A 25,455-nucleotide genomic window follows, 5' to 3' on the forward strand; every position below is an offset into this window, starting at 1 on the left:
TGTCCGTGATACATTATGCCACACACCGTAATGCCCATTACACATTAAGTTCTACAGTAAGGCTTCTAATTACTTTTAAATTACCTGCTCGTTGCCAGGGGTTTCATGCTCTTGGTTCCATGCACGGTGCCAGGGATTTTCATGCTCAGGGTGTCATGCTCGTTGCCAGGGGTTTCATGCACTGGGTGTCATGCTCGTTGCTAGGGGGTAGTGCTTGTTGGTAGGGCCGTGCTCCCAGTGCCACATATGCCCCCAGTGCCAGATATTCCCCCACAGTGCCAGGTACATGCCCCCAGTGCCAAATCTACCCCCCCAGTGCCACATATGCCCCCAGTGCCAGATATTCCCCCACAGTGCCAGGTATATGCCCCCAGTGCCAGATATTCCCCCACAGTGCCACATATGCCCCCTCAGTGCCTGCTCCCCCCAGTGCCAGATATTCCCCCACAGTGCCAGGTATTTGCCCCCAGTGCCAGATATTCCCCACAGTGCCACATATGCCCCCTCAGTGCCTGCTCCCCCCAGTGCCAGATATTCCCCCACAGTGCCAGGTATTTGCCCCCAGTGCCAGATATTCCCCCACAGTGCCACATATGCCCCCTCAGTGCCTGCTCCCCCCAGTGCCAGATATTCCCCCATAGTGCCAGGTATATGCCCGCAGTGCCAGATATTCCCCCACAGTGTCACATAAGCCCCCTCAGTGCCTGCTCCCCCCAGTGCCAGATATTGGCCCCCAGTGCCAGATATTCCCCCACAGTGCCACCAGGTACATGCCCCCAGTGCCAGATATTCCCCCACAGTGCCTGCTCCCCTATCCCCCCCCCCCCCCCGCTCCCCGCTCCTTTGTGTTGGAGGGACACGGAGGGCACAGCGCGCGCCTCTCCCGTGTCCTTCCTGGCTCTCCTGCGGGTCTAATAAAGGAAGTGCCGGTTCGTGAGCCAATCAGAGCTCACGAACGGCACTTTCTTTATTAGACCGGCCGGAGAGCCAGGAGGAGGGACACTGGAGAGGCGCGCGCAGTGCCCTCCGTGTCCCTCCAACACAGCAGCGGAGGGAAGGAGACCGCAGATTGACATGCGGACGCTCGTCCGCATGTCAATCTGTTCTAAGTCAGTGGCGCCCCCGCAGCCCCTCGCCCCCAAGCCACCGCGAGGACTGCGGGGGCAGTAGTTACGCCACTGACATAAGTTCTGTTTTGTGTTTCCTGAATGGGTATCTGTTGAATGTGCACTTTTGTGTTGGTGGCAGGCAGGGCCGTAATTAGGTGTGTGCGGAGGGAGCACCGCACATAGCACTGCATGGCGGCACTTGTCAATTATCTGTTTTAATTAATTTCACTTGCAGCTTACTCCCTTTTTCCAGCTCAGCATCTCCCTACCGCCCCTACCTCCTACCCCCACCCCTTCCGTCGCTAATACCTACACAACATTCATGAACTCAACTTGAGATTTCTTTGTTATTCAGTCACACTGTCCTTTGTTACATTTCAAGATGTTGACATACCAGGGATCCGAACCCATTGTCTGTGGCATTGCAGTCAGACAATCTATTTATTGAGCTATCTGCCCTTGCATAGAAAGGTTGATAATTCTAAGCTAGAGAATACTATTTGAAGCTTACCTTGTATTTTGTGAAACAATTATCAGCATTATGTGATGTGTGGCTGCAAGAGATTGGATGTGTGGCTGCACACTACATAGATCTGCTCAATTGCAATGCTGATATTTTTTGTACAAAATACCAGTAGCATCATATAGTGTTCATAGTTTTTATGCAGGATCAAATAACTCAATGAGTAGGGTGTTTGATTACAATGCAACAGGTTCTAGGTTTAAATCCTGGATATAGCAGTATATTGAAATGTGTTATTTAATAAATGAAGGGTCTTGTAACTGAATGAGCTCTCAAGTTAAGTGCATGAATGTTGTATAAAGAGGATTTGTGTCCAAATCCATTTTCTTGCATTGGTTCCCACAAGGCATGCACATTATGTCCCTATTGAAAAAAAATTGGGAGGGAGGGGGGGCAATTCTCTCTCTGGCACAGGGTACCAAAAAGTCTAGTTACGGCTTGGTGGCAGGAATCACTGTAAGAATGAATAACAGCTTTGCGCACACACATTGCTGCTTCTTGCATCATAAATGGACTCATTCTAATTCTATTTTAGCATATACAGAATTCTAATAGTATATGTTATATGGAACGATTTCTGCATATTGAGTTGGTATTCTGACTACAGTGATCACAGTCTAGGTCCAATAAGTAATCATTTCAAGGTAATATGGAGAGAAATCCCTAAATGGTGTTTAGTCAAACTGAGCCTGAAGACCCTCTTTACATTTACCTATAACCCAGTAGCTTTTGTAAGGTTAAGGCCAACTTAGTGCTGCTCACAGAGCTGTCCTTGTGGGAGGTCCCTGGGTGAAAGTCCCACTGTCCATTCACCTCAGCCTGTGTATACTTGGATAAGGCAACAGAAAGAGAAGTACAAAAGGAGGCCGTGAGTCACACAGTATGCCCTGAGGGACAAACACCCTGCTGCAGGATCAGTGAGTAAGTACGCAGAGACACAGATGCTGTTGATAACAAGTGATATACTAGTGGGTGGTAGAAAGAACTGTATCTGTCAGCCAACCTGGCCTATCCGTTCACAAGTCGGCAAACACTTCTTTCTGTGCTTAATCAGAAACTTGCATGTCACAGCTAACTATATATAAGAATCGCAAAACTAATAGGTCTTATAGGTGCAGTAAGAACTGGCCTGAAACTGTTAAATCTTCCAAAAGGTGACAGTCTACATGGTACGGGATGCGGGTAAGGCGGTCACAATAAACACACACACACAAACACACACGGAATGTATCACTCTTTTTATCATGTTTTACCTGAAACATAGAGCCCGCAGATTTTTATCTTTTATTTGATGCTTTCTCAGCAATGTCTTTATATCAGCAGGGAAAGTTGTTTCATTGCCTATGGGTAAGAAGAACTGTAGACAGCACAGCAGCATTTTTTTACCTTACCAAATAATTTGCTGTCACACAAAAGGGGTCATTCCGCCCTGATTGCACGCTAGCTTTTTTCGCTGCGATCAGGTCAGAACTGCGCATGCACCGCAATGCACAGGCACGTCATACGGCTACAAAGCAGATCGTTTCTGGGCGATGGATTGTACGAAGAATCCATTCGCACAGCCGATCACAAGGAGATTGACAGGAAGAAGGCGTTTGTGGGTGTCAACTGACCGTTTTCTGGGAGTGTTTGGAAAAACGCAGGCGTGTCCAAGTGTTTGCAGGGCGGGTGTCTGACATCAATTCCGGCCCCGGATAGGCTGAAGTGATCGCAAGGGCTGAGTAAGTTCAGAGCTACTCAGAAACTGCACAAAATGTTTTTGCACAGCTCGGCTGCACATGCGATCGCACACTTGCAAAGCAAAAATACACTCCCCTGTAGGCGGTGACTATGCGTTTGCACGGCTGCTAAAAACAGCTAGCGAGCGATCAACTCGGAATGACCCCCAAAGTTGGCTGAAAAGCACAGACACAAATTAGAGAGATATGTCTCTATAAACAGTTACAGGAAGCCTTGTACAAACCAATATATCAATGTTTTTTAAAGGCAAACAGTCCCTTTTAACTGAATATGAAGGCATGGTAGTTTTATGCTTATCCCATGATGCCAGGTAAAACATTCATACTGAAGAGGAACATATATCATTGCAGTTCTGTCACCAGATACATATGTTGCTAAAACTAGTATGACTGCAACTTCATGTCATCTTTGAAGCCAGTTATCCACTGATAGATATACACAGGTTGTATGATTATAGACCAGCATCTGACTTTGACACACATAACTTTTATGGAGTTTAATAATTATTGATTTTATTGGGAGGTGGGGTAAGGGGGGAGAGAGAGAGTAATAAAGACAAGTGAATTGCTCGGACATGTTAATGTTAGGCCAAATTAAGTGGACTATATTAATGTAGTAATTCTGGCCAATACTGCGAAAACTAACATTTTTGGAGCCTTGTTGCATTATTTAATGTCAGGAATATTTTAGATATAAATACCTCTATTTTCGGTGGCATAAGCAGTTCCGGGCTTAGCTTTTCAGAAATGGCACCCAGTACCTAACACCATCTTTGGCCGTGCATGTGCAGTAGGTAAACCAGTTCTGCACCAAGCGGTAAAGGATGGAGTCTTATAGGAGCAACTGTCTTGGCAAGAATGTCAATAACTAGCACCAAAAGTGCATTGCTTGGCGCTGCAATATGTTGCAATATGGAATGATACGTTTTGGGATTTAATTGCAATGGGTCATAAATAGACCTCTTAAGACCATATGGGGTCCTAGCCAATATCCTAGTTTGGATCGTCTTCCCATGGTAATCTGAGTCAGCGCAAGTTGGGCCCTAGGCAGGACTTGAAGTCAAGGTTGCCTGGTGGATGAACTAGCTGATCTGTGGAAAATCTGTTGTCTGCACAACAACGTCCATCTGCTCTGTATAAACTGTGACCTTTAGATCTGCCGGCACATACAGTACCAGGAGGTATGAGAAGGCAGATAAAGCTGCTGTGTTCTGCTGGTCACTCACCTACAGTGTTCACATAGCTATGGTACAGGCATGCAGGTTACAGTATAGGTTACATCAGGAATCATGAGTCATAATCCACCTTCACTCTGAGCAGCCAGGAAAACAATACGTTAGTGAGTAAGATGGCCATCTTGGGAATTATGATGCCCTTATCTCTCCTGGGGGTCTATTTATGTAGCAAGTATTGCATACTCCAAGCGATATGGGCACGATATTAGCATGCAAAATCATATTGTAGTATGTGATTCTTCCTCCTGAAAATATCACTCTACACCCACAGTGACAGGGGCTCTGAGAGGAGCACGTGTTCGGACAATGGGCTAATTTTGCAAAGTGTAGCCCATAGGCTGCGATGGGCTAACGCCATCTTCAGGGTATTTTCTGGGAATTTGCCACAAATATTTAATCATAAATAGGCCACCTGGTCTCAGCCAGACACAAGTGAAGGCAGTGAGATGGGGCTATGGCTGATGGCTGAATGTGATTGTAATGAAAACAGGAGAAATTCCTGATCCTGTCATGATCCATGCGGCTCACGGTCAGATGCCATAGTATTATTCCATATTTAGGGGGCCATTTCTAAACGAGTGATAAAACTTGTTGTGAGTGATAAAACTCATAACATATGTTAAATGGTGCTACAGCCAATCAGCTCCCAACTGTCATTTTCAAAAACGACCGTTAGGAGCTGAACACGACAGTTGGGAGCTGATTGGCTGGAGAAAAATTTATCATACAACAAATCTTATCATGCAGAATGAGTTTTATGAGTTTCATCACTCGTTGATAAATAAGCCCCTTAAAAAGGTCTGCTGCCTGTGGACTGACTTCCAAAGTGTAAATCAATCCACAGACACTTGGGGGTAGATATACTAAAGCTTCTAAAAGAGTCAAAGCAACCAATCAGATTCTGTCTATCATTCTCTAGAATGCAATAGAGAAATGATGTATAGAAACTGATTGATTGCTATGGACAATAACACCACTTGTCTGTTTTAGAAGCTTTAGTACCCCCATAGCCCATAGCTCATCAAATACGGGAACCTACATTGAAGTGCCAGTAGTAATGGAATAGTAGTATGTAAAGGTAATGATAGGTGGCGCCTCCGTACTGTGACATCTTAGAAATGGCCAGACCTGCATCAATTGTAATCTGACATCTCGTGAGTCAGTGTGAACACCAGATAGGCTACTCACGGCAAGGTGACGTATATTTATTGGAGTTGGAACTTGGCATGATAATGGGTGCCCGACAGATGGAACATTCCATTTCCAGAGTTGTGCGGACATTCAGCATTTCTTGCTCTACAGTGTGACACGTGTACCAGGAATACCTCATGGAAGGCTTTACCACCCACTGCGGGCAGCGCAGTGGCCTACCACGGGTGCTTAATAATTGTGATCAGTGGCATCTGTCCAGAATTGTCCATGGTAACAGATAAGCGACACTGGCTCAAATCACATCCACATTCAATGCAGGAATTACCGGACACATATCCAGGTCAGTGCTGCGTTCTATAGCTTCCATGGGATATGGGAGCAGAAGACCCACCAGAGTGCCCCTGTTAACACTACAACACTGGACACAGCGCTTCACCTGTGCTTGTGACATTGCTAATTGGACTCTGGAGGACTGGCCACATGTGGCGTGGTCCGATGAGTCACTGCTCCAGTTTCATGCTTATTGTATGGTTCAAGTGTGGTGCAGATCCCAGGAGGCCATTGACCCCAGTTGTCAAGAATGCACTGTGCAGGTTTGTAGTGGTTCCATAATGGTGTTGGGTGTGTTCACGTGACATGGTTGTGTCTGCTGGTCTGCCTCAACATGTTTTTGACCGGTAACCGCTAAGCTGCATTGATTGGTGACCATTTGCAGCCCATTGTGGACTTCAGATACCCCCACAATGATAGAATATTCCAGCAGAATAATGCACCGTATCATTGGTCCCATTTCCCCTTCAGTTAAGGGACTAAGCGGTCACATGGTGTGATGTCGTGCGTCATCAACAAGAATACACTATGAAGCCTAGTCTCTGAATCATCACGTGACAGCATGAGATTGACACACGGCTGACGTGACTCCCTTACCACCAGTTCCAGTTGTTTAGCTGCCCCTCGATGCACCTTGGGAAGAAGGTCATCATGGAATATGGTGGATGTTGGTTGGTGCATTAGATCATGTGATAGTTTTCGGAGGTCACATGATATGGAATTACCAATCACGAGCCTGCCAGCTTCCACAAGGTCATTTGGGAAGAAGGTCAATGCGGGAGACTGGGACGGACCTGTGCCCGAGGTTTCTGGGCCGCTTACATCATTCTGAAAGTTGTTTTTGGTCTGGAACCATCGTTTGGGCCATACATGGGAGCCCTCTTTTTTTAGTCAGTGGTAAGTGGAAACTTTATTTTACTTGCTGGCATGTTGTAACCCATTTAGAAATGTTAATTCATATTTTATGTACACATAGATTTAATACAGGCATATTGGTATTTTACAGACACTTATCTTGAAAAAGGCGCTGCAGAGTGCTGAAACGCGTTGAAAGTAGTGTCTGTTTTCGAGGTACGGCACAGAGTGTTCACAAGCATGGGGAACTATACCTTATATACCCGGGTTACATCTGGTGTTTTGTTCTGTATGATAAGGTTGCACTGCTATGTGATTTAAACCTCATTTTTGTTTTTTTGAATATATGTTTTATTGTCTCAACCTTCCTGCATTGTATATGGATAAATTATCTCTATGCTGTGTGACGAAAGGGGATAAAGATACCTTTATAAGCACAGCACCTGCATACTAAAAGTAAGCAAACGCGTGAGCATTCTACCACTTATTCCTCTACCACGTGTGAGCAGGGTTGCCACTTCATGCATCATTGATTCCTGGAGATCCACCCCCCCCCCCCCCTCTTCCCAATCCCAACACCCCCCACCCCTCTGCAGCACCAAGCAATGTTCATGTAAATTACAGGTGCCCTAAAACTAGATTGTGTGAAAGAGGGAAGAACCATGGAAGTGTAAGTGTTGCACACAACCTAATCAATATCAGGCTTCAGCAGGTTAAACAAACAAATGCACTACTAAAAGGTGTCTGTTAGTGAATAAAAAATATACATATACATTATATATAACTTGAGCCTCTATTTGTTTCATGCATGCTCATTATATTATAAATATATGTGTGACATGCCTGTCAGCTCTCGTATTCTTCTCACATAAGCCGGGCCGGCGTTACTTCACCACCGCAGCCTGGGGAAACGCTGAGGAAGAGCTGCTGATGGCAGCATCACGGCAGCTTTGGCTCAGTCTGGGCTGAACACAGTCTCGCGAGATTTGATGTCATCATCTCGCAAGACAGTCACTGTAGTTCACTGAGTTCCTCGGATGCCAAGGAGCACTGCTAATGCACCCAGGGTCCCCTTATTCCTGGAGATTCCAGGAATCCGGGTGAAGGGAAAAACCTCCTGGAGGGTTGCCACCAAATCCTGGAGAATCCAGGAAATCAGGGAGAGGTGGCAACCCTACGTGTGAGGTGACCTGAGAGGGAAACAAAAAAGGAATTTTGGGTTTCTGAATCTTTTGGAATGGACTGTCACACTTCTCAATAGAAAGAATACGCACTCTGGGTGTGTCATCATCTGACGTTATTACAGTATCATCTATTCTCCCCTTTTCTCTGACGTCCTAAGTGGATGCTGGGGACTCCGTCAGGACCATGGGGATTAGCGGCTCCGCAGGAGACAGGGCACAAAAGTAAAAGCTTTAGGATCAGGTGGTGTGCACTGGCTCCTCCCCCTATGACCCTCCTCCAAGCCTCAGATAGATTTTTGTGCCCGGCCGAGAAGGGTGCAATCTAGGTGGCTCTCCTAAAGAGCTGCTTAGAGTAAAAGTTTGTTAGGTTTTTTATTTTCAGTGAGTCCTGCTGGCAACAGGCTCACTGCTACGAGGGACTTAGGGAAGAGAAGTGAACTCACCTGCGTGCAGGATGGATTGGCTTCTTAGGCTACTGGACACCATTAGCTCCAGAGGGAGTCGGAACACAGGTCTCACCCTGGGGTTCGTCCCGGAGCCGCGCCGCCGACCCCCCTTGCAGATGCCGAAAAGTGAAGGTCCAGAAACGGCGGCAGAAGACTCTTCAGTCTTCATAAGGTAGCGCACAGCACTGCAGCTGTGCGCCATTGTTGTCAGCACACTTCATAGCAGCGGTCACTGAGGGTGCAGGGCGCTGGGGGGGGGGCGCCCTGGGCAGCAATGATAGTACCTTATTCTGGCTAAAAATACATCACATATAGCCCCTGGGGGCTATATGGATGTATTTAACCCCTGCCAGGTCTCAGAAAAACGGGAGAAGAAGCCCGCCGAAAAGGGGGCGGGGCCTATTCTCCTCAGCACACAGCGCCATTTTCCCTCACAGAAATGCTGGTGGGAAGGCTCCCAGGCTCTCCCCTGCACTGCACTACAGAAACAGGGTTAAAACAGAGAGGGGGGGGCACTTATTTGGCGATATATATATATATATTAAAATGCTATAAGGGAAAAACACTTATATAAAGGTTGTCCCTGTATAATTATAGCGTTTTTGGTGTGTGCTGGCAAACTCTCCCTCTGTCTCCCCAAAGGGCTAGTGGGGTCCTGTCCTCTATCAGAGCATTCCCTGTGTGTGTGCTGTGTGTCGGTACGTGTGTGTCGACATGTATGAGGACGATGTTGGTGAGGAGGCGGAGCAATTGCCTGAAATGGTGATGTCACTCTCTAGGGAGTCGACACCGGAATGGATGGCTTATTTAAGGAATTACGTGATAATGTCAACACGCTGCAAGGTCGGTTGACGACATGAGACGGCCGGCAAACAAATTAGTACCTGTCCAGGCGTCTCAAACACCGTCAGGGGCTGTAAAACGCTCATTTACCTCAGTCGGTCGACACAGACACGGACACTGACTCCAGTGTCGACGGTGAAGAAACAAACGTATTTTCCTTTAGGGCCACACGTTACATGTTAAGGGCAATGAAGGAGGTGTTACATATTTCTGATACTACAAGTACCACAAGAAGGGTATTATGTGGGGTGTGAAAAAACTACCTGTAGTTTTTCCTGAATCAGATAAATTAAATGAAGTGTGTGATGATGCGTGGGTTTCCCCCGATAGAAAATTATTGGCGGTATACCCTTTCCCGCCAGAAGTTAGGGCGCGTTGGGAAACACCCTTTAGGGTGGATAAGGCGCTCACACGCTTATCAAAACAAGTGGCGGTACCGTCTCCAGATAGGGCCGCCCTCAAGGAGCCAGCTGAGAGGCTGAAAAATATCCGAAAAAGGTATATACACACATACTGGTGTTATACTGCGACCAGCGATCGCCTCAGCCTGGATGTGCAGCGCTGGGGTGGCTTGGTCGGATTCCCTGACTGAAAATATTGATACCCTTGACAGGGACAGTATTTTATTGACTATAGAGCATTTAAAGGATGCATTTCTATATATGCGAGATGCACAGAGGGATATTTGCACTCTGGCATCAAGAGTAAGTGCGATGTCCATATCTGCCAGAAGATGTTTATGGACACGACAGTGGTCAGGTGATGCAGATTCCAAACGGCACATGGAAGTATTGCCGTATAAAGGGGAGGAGTTATTTGGGGTCGGTCCATCGGACCTGGTGGCCTCGGCAACAGCTGGAAAATCCATCTTTTTTACCCCAAATCACATCTCAGCAGAAAAAGACACCGTCTTTTCAGCCTCAGTCCTTTCGTCCCCATAAGGGCAAGCGGGCAAAAGGCCAGTCATATCTGCCCAGGGATAGAGGAAAGGGAAGAAGACTGCAGCAGGCAGCCCATTCCCAGGAACAGAAGCCCTCCACAGCTTCTGCCAAGTCCTCAGCATGACGCTGGGGCCGTACAAGCGGACTCAAGTGCGGTGGGTTTCAGCGCGTAGTGGGCTCACTCGCAAGTGGACCCCTGGATCCTACAAGTAGTATCCCAGGGGTACAGACTGGAAATTCGAGACGTCTCCCCCTCGCAGGCTCCTGATGTCTGCTTTACCAACGTCTTCCTCCGACAGGGAGGCAGTATTGGAAACAATTCACAAGCTGTATTCCCAGCAGGTGATAATCAAAGTACCCCTCCTACAACAAGGAAAGGGGTATTATTCCACACTATATTGTGGTACTGAAGCCAGACGGCTCGGTGAGACCTATTCTAAATGGGAAATCTTTGAACACTTACATACAAAGGTTCAAATCAAGATGGAGTCACTCAGAGCAGTGATAGCGAACCAGGAAGAAGGGGACTATATGGTGTCCCTGGACATCAAGGATGCTTACCTCCATGTCCCAAATTGCCCTTCTCTCCAAGGGTACCTCAGGTTCGTGGTACGGAACTGTCACTATCAGTTTCAGACGCTGCCGTTTGGATTGTCCACGGCACCCCGGGTCTTTACCAAAGTAATGGCCGAAATGATGATTCTTCTTCAAAGAAAAGGCGTCTTAATTATCCCTTACTTGGACGATCTCCTGATAAGGGCAAGGTCCAGAGAACAGTTGGAAGTCGGAGTAGCACTATCTCAAGTAGTTCTACGACAGCACGGGTGGATTCTAAATATCCAAAATCGCAGCCGTTTCCGATGACACGTCTGCTGTTCCTAGGGATGGTTCTGGACACAGTCCAGAAAAAGGTGTTTCTCCCGGAGGAGAAAGCCAGGGAGTTATCCGAGCTAGTCAGGAACCTCCTAAAACCAGGAAAAGTGTCAGTGCATCATTGCACAAGAGTCCTGGGAAAAATGGTGGCTTATTACGAAGCGATTCCATACGGCAGATTCCACGCAAGAACTTTTCAGTGGGATCTGCTGGACAAATGGTCCGGATCGCATTTTCAGATGCATCAGCGGATAACCCTATCTCCAAGGACAAGGGTGTCTCTCCTGTGGTGGTTACAGAGTGCTCATCTTCTAGAGGGCCGCAGATTCGGCATTCAGGATTGGATGCTGGTGACCACGGAGGCCAGCCTGAGAGGCTGGGGAGCAGTCACACAGGGAAAAAATTTCCAGGGAGTGTGATCAAGTCTGGAGATTTTTCTCCACATAAATATACTGGAGCTAAGGGCAATTTACAATGCTCTAAGCTTAGCAAGACCTCTGCTTCAAGGTCAGCCGGTATTGATCCAGTGGGACAACATCACGGCAGTCGCCCACGTAAACAGACAGGGCGGCACAAGAAGCAGGATGGCAATGGCAGAAACTGCAAGGATTTTTCGCTGGGCGGAAAATCATGTGATAGCACTGTCAGCAGTGTTCATTCCGGGAGTGGACAACTGGGAAGCAGACTTCCTCAGCACAACCTCCACCCAGGAGAGTGGGGACTTCATCGGGAAGTCTTCCACATGATTGTGAACTGTTGGAAAAGACCAAAGGTGGACATGATGGCGTCCCGCCTGAACAAAAAACTGGACAAGTATTGCGCCAGGTCAAAAGACCCTCAGGCAATAGCTGTGGACGTTCTGGTAACACCGTGGGTGTACCAGTCGGTGTATGTCTTCCCTCCTCTGCTTCTCATACCCAAGGTATTGAGAATTATAAGACGTAGAGGAGTAAGAACTATACTCGTGGCTCCGGATTGGCCAAGAAGGACTTGGTACCCGGAACTTCAAGAGATGCTCACAGAGGACTCATGGCCTCTGCCGCTAAGAAGGGACTTGCTTCAGCAAGTACCATGTCTGTTCCAAGACTTACCGCGGCTGCATTTGACGGCATGGCGGTTGAACGCCGGATCCTAAGGGAAAAAGGCATTCCGGAAGAGGTCATTCCTACCCTGGTCAAAGCCAGGAAGGAGGTGACCGCACAAGATTATCACCACATGTGGCGAAAATATGTTGCGTGGTGTGAGGCCAGGAAGGCCCCATGAAGAAATTTCAACTCGGTCGTTTCCTGCATTTCCTGCAAACAGGAGTGTCTATGGGCCTCAAATTGGGGTCCATTAAGGTTCAAATTTCGGCCCTGTCGATTTTCTTCCAGAAAGAATTGGCTTCAGTTCCTGAAGTCCAGAAGTTTGTCAAGGGAGTACTGCATATACAACCCCCTTTTGTGCCTCCAGTGGCACTGTGGGATCTCAACGTAGTTCTGGGATTCCTAAAATCACATTCGTTTAAACCGCTCAAATCTGTGGATTTGAAATATCTCACAGGGAAAGTGACCATGCTGTTGGCCCTGGCCTCGGCCAGGCGAGTGTCAGAATTGGCGGCGTTTGTCTCAAAAAAGCCCATATCTGATTGTCCATTCGGACAGGGCAGAGCTGCGGACTCATCCCCAGTTTCTCCCTAAGGTGGTGTCAGTGTTTCACCCGAACCAGCTTATTGTGGTACCTGCGGCTACTAGGGACTTGGAGGACTCCAAGTTGCTAGATGTTGTCAGGGCCCTGAAAATATAGTTTCCAGGACGGCTGGAGTCAGGAAAACTGACTTGCTGTTATCCTGTATGCACCCAACAAACTGGGTGCTCTTGCTTCTAAGCAGACGATTGCTAGTTGGATGTGTAGTACAATTCAGCTTGCACATTCTGTGGCAGGCCTGCCACAGCCAAAATATGTAAATGCCCATTCCACAAGGAAGGTGGGCTCATCTTGGGCGGCTGCCCGAGGGGTCTCGGCTTTACAACTTTGCCGAGCTGATACTTGGTCAGGGGCACACCCTGACTGAGGAGGACCTGGAGTTCTCTCATTCGGTGCTGCAGAGTCATCCGCACTCTCCCGCCCGTTTGGGAGCTTTGGTATAATCCCCATGGTCCTGACGGAGTCCCCAGCATCCACTTAGGACGTCAGAGAAAATAAGAATTTACTTACCGATAATTCTATTTCTCGTAGTCCGTAGTGGATGCTGGGCGCCCATCCCAAGTGCGGATTGTCTGCAATACTTGTACATAGTTATTGTTACAAAAATCGGGTTATTATTGTTGTGAGCCATCTTTTCAGAGGCTCCGCTGTTATCATGCTGTTAACTGGGTTCAGATCACAGGTTGTACAGTGTGATTGGTGTGGCTGGTATGAGTCTTACCCGGGATTCAAAATCCTTCCTTATTGTGTACGCTCGTCCGGGCACAGTATCCTAACTGAGGTTTGGAGGAGGGTCATAGGGGGAGGAGCCAGTGCACACCACCTGATCCTAAAGCTTTTACTTTTGTGCCCTGTCTCCTGCGGAGCCGCTAATCCCCATGGTCCTGACGGAGTCCCCAGCATCCACTACGGACTACGAGAAATAGAATTATCGGTAAGTAAATTCTTATTTTTTTCCCCATACATGAACTGCCACGAGGAATAAGGAAAACCATTCGTGTTACTTGAAATTTGGACTTTATCGTCTACTCATAGGGGGTAATTCCAAGTTGATCGCAGCAGGAATTTTTTTAGCAGTTGGGCAAAACCATGTGCACTGCAGGGGGGGGGGGCAGATATAACACGTGCAGAGAGAGTTAGATTTGGGTGGGGTGAGTTCAATCTGCAATCTAAATTGCAGTGTAAAAATAAAGCAGCCAGTATTTACCCTGCACAGAAACAAAATAACCCACCCAAATCTAACTCTCTCTGCAAATGTTATATCTGCCCCCCCTGCAGTGCACATGGTTTTGCCCAACTGCTAAAAAATTTCCTGCTGCGATCAACTTGGAATTACCCCCATAGTGCATGTAAGACTGTTCCTTTTTTTACTTGTCCAAGTATGTATAGGTTGGTGACCTATTTTTTTCAGTCTTCTGCTGCTCATGAGTGCAGTGCCCCAGGATTGACAAAAAGTTTTTTTTCTATTGTCATTATTGATCGCAAGTTGTCCAGAACTGGTTTGAGGAGCATTCTGGAAAGGTCAATTCGCACCCAATATCCTGCACCTACAAATATCAGGGAGCTGTGGGAAGCTGTCCAGATGGCATGGGTCAACATTTCTGCAGAGGTCTTCCGTCCACTTGTGGAATCGATACCACGTCGCGTTGCTACACTTCGCTGGGAGGAGGTCCTGCACAATACTAGACTCCTATCCTATGACTTTTGGCACTTCAGTGTATAATATTCAGCAAAGCAAAGCTAAGTATGACACTATAACACCCAGGAGTGATTGCTCAGACAACACCAAGGGTTCTATTAAGCAATTCTATCCTTAAAACGTACATAAACAGTTCTTTCTACATGGGCAGAATTAAGTGTTGCTAGTATGTAATAAGATAGAAAACAGGAGATATCCATCTTCAATCCCTCGCAGCAGCTGTCCCCATCGTTTTCTGTGGGGATGGCATTACACCTTGCATGCAAGAGCTTTTTGGCTCCTGCATGCAAGGTTTAATGCCATCTTCGGATGACATTAGCCTATTACCTTCAAAGGTGCATACCTCTCCGGTGGGCTGGAGGAGATCCTGATGCAAATCTCATCTTGGCATTGCACATGCACAGCTGGATAGCTGCACATGTGCTGTAGTGCGAATGTGTCCGAAACCCAGAAATTAAGGGATTGCAAAAGCCTCTCAGTTTTACTACTACCCCATCATGGGTCCCCATGGAAATGCAAGCAGAAATGAGCAAGGATTTTCCTACCATAATAGCCTCTTATACTCCCAGCAGCACCTTGCGTGTCATTCTGATGGGAGCTCATGCTTAATGTAATCTCCCCCATACTGGTTTTATTCTGTGAATAATCTTTTGTACTTTGCCTGGAGTTGTGGAAAGGATGCATAAGCCCAGACAGAGCCGGCCATAGGCATAGGCAAACTAGGCAATTGCCTAGGGCATTTGATATGCCAAGGGGCATCATCAGCTTCTGCTGATTAAAATGATATGCGGCATGCCTATATTCTGTATGTAGCATTTCATATGCAGATACAGCCACAGTCTCACACAGTATATAGGCATGCTGCATAACAGTTTAATCAGCAGAAGCTGCTTGTGCATCCTAGCCACATAGCAATGCAAATAAGATGTATTTTCATTAAAAAAAGGTGCCCGACTTTAGCATTGATGCAAGATTTATGAGGACACATCTGTATCCAAGCAGAGGCAGAGGTCACAGTGTTAGTGGCAGTGTAAGTGCTGTGTGCATGTGAGTGGGTTGGTTGTGCAGTAGTGTTCGGAATATGTGTAAGGAGCATTATATGTGTCATGTAAAAATGCATTAATAATGTGCAACATATGTGTAAAGGGCCACTATGTGTGTCATTATGTGTATAAGGGCATTAATAATGTGCGGCATATGTGTAACAGGGTACTACTGTATGTGTGTCATTATGTGTATTGGGGCACTAATAATGTGCAGCAAATGTGTAGGGGGCACTATGTGTGTCATTATGTGTATAAGGGCATTAATAATGTGCGGCATATGTGTAAGGGACATTATGTGTAAAAGGGCATTAATAAAGGTTGTCATAATGTGTAAGGTGCATTATGTTTATAAGGACATTAATAAGGTGTCTCATGTGTAAGGAGCATTACTGTGTGGAATGTGTGTAAATGCATTACTAATGTGTGGCATTATGCGTATAAGTAAGGTGCTCTATTATGTGGCGTTGCGTATAGAAAGGGCACTACTGTATCGTCTAATGTGAATAAAGAGCAATAGGGTGTGGTGTAATGTGAATAATAAGAATTTACTTACCGATAATTCTATTTCTCGGAGTCCGTAGTGGATGCTGGGGTTCCTGAAAGGACCATGGGGAATAGCGGCTCCGCAGGAGACAGGGCACAAAAAGTAAAGCTTTAGGATCAGGTGGTGTGCACTGGCTCCTCCCCCTATGACCCTCCTCCAAGCCAGTTAGGTACTGTGCCCGGACGAGCGTACACAATAAGGGAGGAATTTTGAATCCCGGGTAAGACTCATACCAGCCACACCAATCACACCGTACAACTTGTGATCTAAACCCAGTTAACAGTATGATAACAGCGGAGCCTCTGAAAAGATGGCTCACAACAATAATAACCCGATTTTTGTAACTATGTACAAGTATTGCAGATAATCCGCACTTGGGATGGGCGCCCAGCATCCACTACGGACTCCGAGAAATAGAATTATCGGTAAGTAAATTCTTATTTTCTCTATCGTCCTAGTGGATGCTGGGGTTCCTGAAAGGACCATGGGGATTATACCAAAGCTCCCAAACGGGCGGGAGAGTGCGGATGACTCTGCAGCACCGAATGAGAGAACTCCAGGTCCTCTTTTGCCAGGATATCAAATTTGTAGAATTTTACAAACGTGTTCTCCCCTGACCACGTAGCTGCTCGGCAGAGTTGTAATGCCGAGACCTCTCGGGCAGCCGCCCAAGATGAGCCCACCTTCCTTGTGGAATGGGCCTTAACCGATTTAGACTGTGGCAGGCCTGCCTCAGAATGTGCAAGTTGAATTGTGTTACAAATCCAACGAGCAATCGACTGCTTAGAAGCAGGCGCACCCAACTTGTTGGGTGCATACAGTATAAACAGCGAGTCAGATTTTCTGACTCCAGCTGTCCTGGAATATATTTTCAGGGCCCTGACAACTTCTAGCAACTTGGAGTCCTCCAAGTCCCTAGTAGGTGCAAGGCACCACAATAAGCTGGTTCAGGTGAAACACTGACACCACCTTAGGGAGAGAACTGGGGACGAGTCCGCAGCTCTGCCCTGTCCGAATGGACAAACAGATATGGGCTTTTTTGAGAAAAAACCACCAATTTGACACTCGCCTGGTCCAGGCCAGGGCCAAGAGCATGGTCACTTTTTATGTGAGATGCTGCAAATCCACATATTTGACTGGTTTTAAACCAATGTGATTTGAGAAATCCCAGAACTACGTTGAGATCCCACAGTGCCACTGGAGGCACAAAAAAGGGGTTTGTATATGCAATACTCCCTTGACAAACTTCTGGACTTCAGGAACTGAAGCCAATTCTTTCTGGAAGAAAATTTACAGGGCCGAATTTGAACCTTAATGGACCCCAATTTGAGGCCCATAGACACTCCTGTTTGCAGGAAATGCAGGAAACGACCGAGTTGAAATTTCTTTGTGGGGCCTTCCTGGCCTCACACCACGCAACAAATTTTCGCCACACGTGGTGATAATGTTGTGCGGTCACCTCCTTTCTGGCTTTGACCAGGGTAGGAATGACCTCTTCCGGAATGCCTTTTTTCCCTTAGGATCCGGCTTTCCATCGCCATGCCGACAAACGCAGCTGCGGTAAGTCTTGGAACAGACATGGTACTTGCTGAAGCAAGTCCCTTCTTAGCGGCAGAGGCCATAAGACCTCTGTAAGCATCTCTTGAAGTTCCGGGTACCAAGTCCTTCTTGGCCAATCCGGAGCCATGAGTATAGTTCTTACTCCTCTACGTCTTATAATTCTCAGCACCTTAGGTATGAGAAGCAGAGGAGGGAACACATACACCGACTGGTACACCCACGGTGTTACCAGAACGTCCACATCTATTGCCTGAGGGTCCCTTGACCTGGCGCAATACCTGTCCCGTTTTTTGTTCAGGCGGGACGCCATCATGTCCACCTTTGGTATTTCCCAACGGTTTACAATCATGTGGAAAAAACTTCTCAATGAAGTTTCCACTCTCCCGGGTGGAGGTCGTGCTGAGGAAGTCTGCTTCCCAGTTTCCATTCCCGGGATGAAAAACTGCTGACAGTGTTATCACATGATTTTCCGCCCAGCGAAAAGTCCTTGCAGTTTCTGCCATTGCCCTCCTGCTTCTTGTGTCGCCCTGTCTGTTTACGTGGGCGACTGCCGTGATGTTTTTCCCACTGGATCAATACCGGCTGACCTTGAAGCAGAGGTCTTGCTAAGCTTAGAGCATTATAAATTTACCCTTAGCTCCAGTATATTTATGTGGAGAAAAGTCTCCATACTTGATCACACTCCCTGGAAATTTATCCCTTGTGTGACTGCTCCCCAGCCTCTCAGGCTGGGCTCCGTGGTTACCAGCATCCAATCCTGAATGCCGAATCTGCGGCCCTCTAGAAGATGAGCACTCTATAACCACCACAGGAGAGACACCCTTGTCCTTGGATATTGGGTTATCCGCTGATGCATCTGAAGATGCGATCCGGACCATTTGTCCAGCAGATCCCACTGAAAAGTTCTTACGTGAAATCTGCCGAATGGAATTGCTTCGTAGGAAGCCACCATTTTTACCAGGACCCTTGTGCAATGATGCACTGTTTTTAGGAGGTTCCTGACTTGCTCGGATAACTCCCTGGCTTTCTCTTCCGGGAGAAACACCTTTTTCTGGACTGTGTCCAGAATCATCCCTAGGCACAGCAGACGTGTCGTCGGGATCAGCTGCGATTTTGGAATATTTAGAATCCACCCGTGCTGATTGTAGCAGTATCCGAGATAGTGCTACTCCGACCTCCAACTGTTCCCTGGACTATGCCCCTATCAGGAGATCGTCCAAGTAAGGGATAATTAAGACGCCTTTTCTTCGAAGAAGAATCATCAATTCGGCCATTACCTTGGTAAAGACCCCGGGGTGCCGTGGACAATCCAAACGGCAGCGTCTGAAACTGATAGTGACAGTTCTGCACCACGAACCTGAGGTACCCTTAGTGAGAAGGGCAAATTTGGGACATAGAAGTAAGCATCCCTGATGTCCCGGGACACTATATAGTCCCCTTCTTCCTGGTTCGTTATCACTGCTCTGAGTGACTTCATCTTAATTTGAACCTTTGTAAGTGTTCAAAAAAAAAATTTTTTAGAATAAGTCTCACCTAGCCTTCTGGCTTCAGTACCACAATATAGTGTGGAATAATACCCCTTTTCTGTAGTAGGAGGGGTAATTTAATTGTCACCTGCTGGGAACACAGCTTGTGAATTTTTTCCCATACTACCTCCTTGTCGGAGGGAGACTTGGTAAAGCAGACTTCAGGAGCCTGCGAAGGGGAAACGTCTCGACATTCCCATCTGTACCCCCGGGATACTACATGTAGGATCCAGGGGTCCTGTACGGTCTCAGCGCCATGCTGAGAACTTGTCAGACGCGGTGGAACGCTTCTGTTCCTGGGAATAGGCTGCCTGTTGCAGTCTTCTTCCCTTTCCTCTATCCCTGGGCAGATATGATCTTATAGGGACGAGAGGACTGAGGCTGAAAAGACGGTGTCTTTTTCTGCAGAGATGTGACTTAGGGTAAAAAACGGTGGATTTTCCAGCAGTTGCCGTGACCACCAGGTCCGATGGACCGACCCCAAACAAGTCCTCTTCCTTTATACGGCCATACTGTGCCGTTTGGAATCTGCATCACCTGACCACTGTCGTGTCCATAACATCTTCTGGCAGTTATGGACATCGCGTTTATTCATGATGCCAGAGTGCAAATATCCCTCTGTGCATCTCGCATATATAGAAATGCTCTATAGTCAATAAAATACTGTCCCTGTCAAGGGTATCAATATTTTTAGTCAGGGAATCCGACCAAGCCACCCTAGCTCTGCACATCCAGGCTGAGGCGATCGCTGGCCGCAGTATAACACCAGTATGTGTGTATATACTTTTTATTATATTTTCCAGCCTTGTCAGCTGGTCCTTGAGGACGGCCCTATCTATAGACGGTACCGCCACTTGTTTTGATAAGCGTGTGAGCGCCTTATCCACCTTAAGGGGTGTTTCCCAACGCGCCCTAACTTCTGGCGGGAAAGGGTATACCGCCCATAATTTTCTATCGGGGGGAACCCACGCATCATCACACACTTTATTTAATTTATCTGATTCAGGAAAAACTATGGTAGTTTTTTCACATCCCACATAATACCCTCTTTTGTGGTACTTGTAGTATCAGAAATACGTAACACCTCCTTCATTGCCTTTAACGTGTGGCCCTAATAAGGAATACGTTTGTTTATTCACCGTCGACACTGGATTCAGTGTCCCTGTCTGTGTCTGTGTCGACCGACTAAAGTAAACGGGCGTTTTAAAAACCCTTGACGGTGTTTTTGAGACGTCTGGACCGTACTAATTGTTTGTCGGCCGTCTCATGTCGTCAACCGACCTTGCAGCGTGTTGACATTATCACGTAATTTCCTAAATAAGCCATCCATTCCGGTGTCGACTCCCTAGAGAGTGACATCACCATTACAGGCAATTGCTCCGCCTCCTCACCAACATCGTCCTCCTACCTGTCGACACACACGTACCGACACACAGCACACACACAGGGAATGCTCTGATAGAGGACAGGACCCACTAGCCCTTTGGAGAGACAGAGGGAGAGTTTGCCAGCACACACCAAAAACGCTATAATTATATAGGGACAACCTTATATAAGTGTTTTCCCTTATAGCATCTTAATATATATATAAGCATATCGCCAAATTAGTGCCCCCCCTCTCTGTTTTAACCCTGTTTCTGTAGTGCAGTGCAGGGGAGAGCCTGGGAGCCTTCCCTCCAGCCTTTCTGTGAGGGAAAATGGCGCTGTGTGCTGAGGAGATAGGCCCCGCCCCTTTTTCGGGCGGCCTCGTCTCCCGCTCTTAACGGATTCTGGCAGGGGTTAAATATCTCCATATAGCCTCCGGAGGCTATATGTGAGGTATTTTTAGCCAAAATAGGTATTCATTTGCCTCCCAGGGCGCCCCCCTCCCAGCGCCCTGCACCCTCAGTGACTGCCGTGTGAAGTGTGCTGAGAGGAAAATGGCGCACAGCTGCAGTGCTGTGCGCTACCTTTAGAAGACTGAGGAGTCTTCTGCCGCCGATTCTGGACCTCTTCTTACTTCAGCATCTGCAAGGGGGCCGGCGGCAAGGCTCCGGTGACCATCCAGGCTGTACCTGTGATCGTCCCTCTGGAGCTGATGTCCAGTAGCCAAGAAGCCAATCCATCCTGCACGCAGGTGAGTTCACTTCTTCTCCCCTAAGTCCCTCGTTGCAGTGATCCTGTTGCCAGCAGGACTCACTGTAAAATAAAAAACCTAAGCTAAACTTTCCTAAGCAGCTCTTTAGGAGAGCCACCTAGATTGCACCCTTCTCGGCCGGGCACAAAATCTAACTGGCTTGGAGGAGGGTCATAGGGGGAGGAGCCAGTGCACACCACCTGATCCTAAAGCTTTACTTTTTGTGCCCTGTCTCCTGCGGAGCCGCTATTCCCCATGGTCCTTTCAGGAACCCCAGCATCCACTAGGACGATAGAGAAAAGGAGCAATTCAGTGTGATGTAATGTGAATAAGGGGCTCTACTGTGAGGAGTAACGTTTATAAGGTAAAGTGATACTACTGTGGGATGTAATATGAATTATGGACACTATCGCGAGATAAAATGTGAATAAAGTTGCAGTACTGTGTGGCGTAATTGGAATTGGGGTTACTATTGTGTGGCCATACCCCTTCCCAGCAAGAAGATGCCCCTTTTTGGGCTGTGCGTCAAATGTGCGAACTGTTCCTATTTAAAATATAGGGGGTACAAGGACTGCTATGGGTGAGGGGTGATGGTGCTGGGAAAGAGGTGCAAGGTCAGAGACAGAACCAGCGGTTGTGCTAGGGGGCACCAGCCAAAATCTTGCCTAGGGCATCATATTGGTTAGGGCCGGCTCTGAGCCCAGACCATGGGCGTCAGAATTGTAGGGCATGTTGTCTCTTGTCTCATTATGTAAGGACACTAGTTTTTCTTGTGGACCGTATCGTATGCTAACTAACATACACAATTCCATTGTCAATACCGTCAGAATACAGCTTATATTGTATAAACACAAAGGCAGATTTATCAAAGAGAGCAGAAGCACCTAACAAACGACCTGAAAACGGAGTGTAATCTTCCTGTTCTATGCTAGGTCTGGGCTGGGTCCCCTGGACATGCTCCATAGGACAGAGCGTTAAGTAAATAAACCTTTGTGCTCTGGAAATTTCTTTCCCCTTGGCAGCTGAGTATTTTTTAGCTGCTACAGCGATAAGTTAAAATGTATTTCTATGATAAATATATGCCACATTTTATGGATCTCTTCTGTGATGCAGGATCAGAGTGGAGATCAGCACTGCAAAAGTGGACTGGGGTGGCAATGTGAATTCAGGCCTGCTGCCCCGGTTCCCAGTTCACATGTGTTACTGATCTAGACTTGATTATCAGTAATATTATCAGTAATATCACATGTGTTTATACCTTGAAATACAGTATGAAGCATTAGAAAAGTGATCCTTTCAGGAAGTCTGACACGTGCCCCTCACTTCCACAGTCATGTATACCCCTTTTACACCTACGAGCACGGGTCGCAGCCGGGAGCCTGACACGGGAGCTGCCCCCTGCTGCGACCCGTGCTCGGTCCCTTTCCCATCAGCAGTCACAACCCGGCATATGCCGGGTTGGTGACGCTTCTAGCTACACGGCAGGGGCGGCGCAGGGAGATCACATGATCTCCCAGCGCCGCCCATCCATACAGTGTAAACGGGAGCCGTGTCGCATCGACACGGCTCCCGTTTACACTACACCCTACCCGGATCATTCCCGTGTCCTACCCAGGTAAATAGCCGGGTAGGATTCACGGGTCACTTGATCCGGGTTGACCCTTTTCCACTTGCCAAAAACACGGGTAAATGCGCGCCCCCGTGCATTTACCCGTGTTTTTTGAGCTAGTGGAAAAGGGGTATTACATGTTATATAGTTACACTGAAGTGTGGGATTAAATAAGATTTTAAACCTAGCAGTAAATCTTTTTCTCCTAGTTCGTAGAGGATGCTGGGGACTCCGTAAGGACCATGGGGATAGACAGGCTCCGCAGGAGACATGGGCACTAAGAAAGAACTTTAGGTATGGGTGTGCACTGGCTCCTCCCTCTATGTCCCTCCTCCAGACCTCAGTTAGAGAAACTGTGCCCAGAGGAGACGGACAGTACGAGGAAAGGATTTGTTAATCCAAGGGCAAGATTCATACCAGCCCACACCATTCACACCGTATAACCAGGGTAAATACGAACCAGTTAACAGTATGAAACAACACAGCATCAGACCAAGACTGACGAAAACTGTAACATAACCCTTATGTAAGCAAAAACTATATACAAGTCTTGCAGAAGTAGTCCGCACTTGGGACGGGCGCCCTGCATCCTCTACGGACTAGGAGAAAAAGATTTACCGGTAGGTTTAAAATCTTATTTTCTCTTACGTCCTAGAGGATGCTGGGGACTCCGTAAGGACCATGGGGATTATACCAAAGCTCCCAAACAGGCGGGAGAGTGCTAATTACTCTGCAGCACCGACTGAGCAAACAGGAGATCCTCCTCAGCCAGGGTATCAAACTTGTAGAACTTTGCAAAGGTGTTTGAACCCGACCAAGTAGCAGCTCAGCACAATTGCAACGCCGAGACCCCTCGGGCAGCCGCCCAAGAAGAGCCCACTTTCCTAGTGGAATGGGCCTTAACCGATCTTGGTAACGGCAATCCAGCCGTTGAATAAGACCTGCTGAATCGTGTTACAGTTCCCTCCAGTTTGTAGGAAGTGAAGAAAACGGCCCAGATGGAATTCCTCCGTAGAAGTATTCTCCTCTGGGCACAGTAATAAACTGAGGTCTGGAGGAGGGGCATAGAGGGAGGAGCCAGTGCACACCCATACCTAAAGTTCTTTCTTAGTGCCCATGTCTCCTGCGGAGCCCGTCTATCCCCATGGTCCTTACGGAGTCCCCAGCATCCTCTAGGACGTAAGAGAAATATCCATTACCATATTTGGTGTAACTGTCCAGGATTATCATGAGATAGTAGAGAAGCAACCCAGATCTACCCACTCTCCCACAGCAGTGGGCAGTCCAGTGGCTCAGGGATGCAATTTGCAACAAATCATGTCGTTGTGGTTCTTCTCCCACAAATGTACAGTCTGAGCCGCAAAGATACTAATTATAGCATACCTCCCAACTGTCCCGATTTTCGCGAGACAGTCCCGTTTTTTGGGGACTGTCCCGCTGTCCCACCCGCGGGCCGCACTGTCCCGCGGTGGGGGGGGGGGAGGCTCCTGCACGCGCTGCCCTGCTTAGCAGAGCAGCGGTGAATAGACGCATGCACACCATACTTGCCTACCTGACCCTCTCCATGAGGGAGAAAATGCTCTGTTCCAGGGAATGTAGGATTGCCATCACCTGTGGTGAGCTAGTTAATTGATAAGAAAGGTATTTCACCACAGGTGATGGCAATCATACATTACCAGGAAAGTCCAGGAACAGAGCATTTTCTCACACAGCATTTTTCACACAGCGTCTATTCACTGGAGTCAGAGGGAGAGGGGGCATGCCAGCAGCTCACATAACGCTGGGCATGCCCCCTCAGTGATGAAAACGGGGGCGTGGCTAGCGATCGCGGGCCCTCCCGCGAAGCCACGCCCACTTTTCTTAGGTCACGCCCTTTTTCGGAAGCGCGCGTGTGCGTCCCTCCTTGCAAGTAAGAAAAGAAAAGTTGGGAGGTATGATTATAGTACCACACAAACCCACCGCATCTCCCACCTAGGTTTTCTCCTCTCACAACTCCCAGGGGCCTGGGTAAAATGTCACCAAGTATGGTCCATTATTGTAGTGATAGTGCTATAGGAGAAGTGACACATGTTAAATATCAGTTGGTATTACAGGCTTGGGAATCCCGGCAGATACCAGATATATATATGATGGCATTAAATGTTTAGTGCACATACTGTATGTTCTTTACACAAATCAGTATTGCATTGTTTATAAACACCTTTATTGTGATAAGACGAGGACATATACAGTATACTGTACATAAACCAGCATGTAAAATAGCAGACAGGCATGCTATAATAAGCCAGCATGCAGGCATGAAACCACTGCAAAGTTAAGAATACGATCTTTGCAATGAATGAAGTTTTGTTTCTGTACTGCCATCTGCAATTGTGTACAGTTAAATAACACAAGTTAAATGCAGCCAGCAGGGTGCAGTAATAAGCAAAGTTATGTGCA

The 25,455-nt window shown here is 47.4% G+C and overlaps 1 protein-coding gene across 8 annotated transcripts in view; it reads left to right on the forward strand.

The window, feature by feature from the left end:
- Positions 1 to 25,455, forward strand: part of LOC134931849 (organic solute transporter subunit beta-like) — a 104,372-nt gene that overhangs the window by 66,003 nt on the left and 12,914 nt on the right. Inside the window, exon 1 of one of the 8 annotated variants that reach the window (XM_063925622.1) lies at positions 2,460 to 2,553. The exons of 5 other annotated variants lie outside the window; for them this stretch is intronic. The gene's annotated coding sequence lies outside the window, so the exon portion shown is untranslated. Of the gene's footprint in view, positions 1 to 2,459; positions 2,554 to 6,961; positions 6,986 to 7,137; positions 7,160 to 25,455 lie in introns of those variants that run through there. 2 more of the 8 variants (XM_063925628.1, XM_063925629.1) reach the window with 2 other exon arrangements.

The sequence above is a fragment of the Pseudophryne corroboree genome, chromosome 6 (genome assembly GCF_028390025.1).
Source record: "Pseudophryne corroboree isolate aPseCor3 chromosome 6, aPseCor3.hap2, whole genome shotgun sequence".
Taxonomy (NCBI): Eukaryota; Metazoa; Chordata; class Amphibia; order Anura; family Myobatrachidae; genus Pseudophryne; species Pseudophryne corroboree.